The sequence below is a fragment of the Sinocyclocheilus rhinocerous genome, unplaced genomic scaffold (assembly GCF_001515625.1).
Source record: "Sinocyclocheilus rhinocerous isolate Xijiao unplaced genomic scaffold, SAMN03320098_v1.1 scaffold2392, whole genome shotgun sequence".
In the NCBI taxonomy this organism is placed as follows: Eukaryota; Metazoa; Chordata; class Actinopteri; order Cypriniformes; family Cyprinidae; genus Sinocyclocheilus; species Sinocyclocheilus rhinocerous.
The window spans coordinates 189,332-192,735 of record NW_015632034.1 but is presented as its reverse complement, the minus strand read 5'-3'; positions in this window follow the sequence as shown (position 1 = coordinate 192,735).

The window sequence follows — 3,404 nt, the reverse complement described above, 5'->3', positions numbered from 1 at the left end:
CTTGCTCAAGGGCACCTCAGTCGTGGTATTGAAGGTGGGAGAGAGCGCTGTACATTCACAATTTCCTTGATTTTTAAAATTTTTTAATCATGATTTGTTACGGTGATTTGTTTTGCCCTGTTTGAATCAGTTGGAAATGCCTGCCTAAATGCTGCGGGGATAGTTTGTAGAGTGTGCATCTCCTTGTTTTCGTCCATTTCCATAATTCCGATATCGACAGGAACAATATTTAAAAAAAAAAAAAGCCTCAGAAAAACTGCCAAGAACGCCCACAACAGATGTCTGTACCTACAAACTTTTGAAAAATGAATTTACCAAGTCTCTGAAACCTCCTCCTATAAAACTACACTACCAGTCAAGTTTTTGAACAGTAAGATTGTTAAAGTTTTTTTTAAAGGAGTCTCTTTTGTTTACCAAGCCTGCATTTATTTGATCCAAAGTACAGCAAAAACAGTACAATTTTTAAATATTTTTTACTATTTAAAATAACTTATCTATTCGAATATATTTTAAAATGTGATTTATTCCTGTGATTTCAAAGCTACATTTTTAACATCATTACTCCAGTCAAATGATCCTTTAGAAATCATTCTAATGTTCTGGTTTGCAGCTCAAAAACATTAATTATTATTATGTTGAAAACAGCTGAGTGGATTTTTTTTTCAGGTTTCTTTGATGAATAGAAAGTTCAGAAGAACAGCGTTTATCTGAAATAGAAATCCTTTGTAACATTATAAATGTCTTTATCATCACTTTTGATCAATTTAAAGTATACTTGCTAAATAAAAGTTTTAATTTCTTTCCCATAATATATATAGTATATATATTTACAAAAGCTTTTTATTTCAGATAAATGCTAATCTTTGGATCTTTCTATTCATCAAAGAATCCTGAAAAAAAAAAAACTAAACTGTTTTAAATATTGATGATAATAATAATAATAATAATAATAATAAATGTTTCTTGAACAGCAAATCATCATATCAGAATGATTTCTGAGGTGATCATGTGACACTGAAGACTGGAGTAATGATGCTGAAAATTCAGCTTTGCATCACAGCAATAAATTACATTTTAAAATATATTCAAATAGAAAGCAGTTATTTTAAATGGTAAAAATATTTAACAATTTTACTGCTTTTGCTGTATTTTGGATCAAATAAATGCAGGCTTCCTTAAAAACATAAAAAATGTTACTATTCAAAAACTTTTGACTAGTATATATAATATTTTAGAAAAAAAACGGCACAAATAAATTTATGTTCACCTTTTACTAGTATTTAGCCTTCATACAAGCAAGAAATGTGAAATCACTGTCAAATAAATATAAGACACTCAGGCTCACCTTAATAATATTAATATCTTTAATTTTAAACTATTCAAGGAAGTCAACCGCCACAAATAAATCAATGTATGACTGAGAAACACCGGTAATGTATATCGAAATATCAGAAATGTGTTTAAAAATCATATCACCGTTATTGAAAAAAATATATCGCGATATATATTGATATTGAATTATTTTCCAGCCCTAAGGACAATTAGGGGTTTGTTTGTAGTTTAATTAATTTTGTTAGATGACAAATATGAGAGCTCGTTCTTCAATTTATTTGAGCAATAAGTTTATTCAACTGATTAATTTTACTAAATTGAAGATTAATTCGTTAAGTATATATTTTTTCTTAGTAATATTCGTATTGTTTCTAAAAACTTGTGGAGGATTATATCGGTTGGTTTGGTTTCTTTTGTTGTTTTGCGGGAGCTCAACTTCGACTTTGGTAAGTGTTGGCTATTGTTTGTATATGAGGAGAAATCGTTTTGGATTATGCTTTTCCATGTGTAGGTTAAGCAGGGTGTCCTTAAAGGTGCCATAGAATGCATTGATACAATATTTTAAATTGTTCTCTGATATCTACATAGAAGGTATGTGGCTTAGGTAAGGGCAAAAAATCTCCAGAAACGGTTTTACATGTCCATTTACAACCCTAGGATTTGTCCCTAGAATGAAATAGTCTGTTTTTACCTTATTTGGAAGGGTCATGAACAATGTTCCCTCTAATTTGTTTTCATACTGAGCAAAACTTTTCTCTATTGGGCGGACATTTAGGCCACCTGAGCAAAAACATTCTTTATACCAGACCTGCACAGCACGTACACAAAAAAAGTGTGTAACTTTTAACTTTAATGTGCTATTTATATTTGATTTGACCCTTGATGTAACTAAATGATGTACATTTTAGGTTACCTGAGAAAATATTTTTACAGTATAATACACTGCCGTTCAAAAGTTTGGGATCAGTAAATTTGTAAAAGTTTCTTAGACTCATCAAGGCTGTATCTATTTGATAAAAAATACTGCATATTATTTCACAAAATAATATTGTGAAATATTATTGCAATTTAAAATAAAAGTTTTCTATTTTAATATACTTTAAAAATTTATTTATTCATGTAAAGCAAAGCTGTCACATGATCCTTCAGAAATCATTCTAATATGCTCATTTATAATCAATGTTGGAAACAGTTGTGCTGATTAATATTTTTTGGGACCGGTGATATTTTTCAGGATTCTTTGATAAATAAAAAGTTAAAAAGAACAGTGTTTATTCAAAATAGAAATTTTGTGTTACAAAATCAGAATATTAGAATGATTTCTGAAGGACCATGTGACACTGAAGACAGGAGTAATGATGCTGAAAATTCCGCTTTGCTTCACCAGAAATACATTATATTTTAAAGTGTATTAAAATAGGAAACCAATATTAGAAATTGCAATAGCCTATATTGCATATAGGTTTTTTTTTCTGTATTTTTGATCAAATAAATACAGCCTTGATGAGCATAAGTGACTCATAACATAATATAATATAATATCAAAACAAACTGAAGCATTTAAACTGATAGAAGAGAATAGAAAACAAACTGAAGCATTTAAACTGAGATCTGCAAGTTAAATATTTTCAAAGAGAAAAAAAACGTGAACATGAATTCTTCTATAGCTATCTAAACATCCCTATGAAGTACAGTTTGCACAACACATTTGTGTGTGACTGTAAATGTCTCTGAGTTTTGTTACCGTTCTGTGCTCATCAACCGCTATTTCCATCACTTAATCAAGCCACTCTTCTTTTAAAGGTTGTTTATTGTCAAAACTTTTTTCACAATAACTGAGGTCTAGGGGCTATTTATCAGATATCTATCTGATTTGTTAAAACATTTCCATTTACACTTGGCCACATAAATGTGTCGTCGCAAAACGGATATAAATCCGATCTTCAATTCCAGTGCTCTATTTAAATTTAACGGAGTTCACGTCAACGAAATCAAAAGATAAGCGCTGCATTTTATTAATTATCAGCTCATTTCCGCAATAGGAGAGCGCGCGGCATCATCACTGGAAAAAT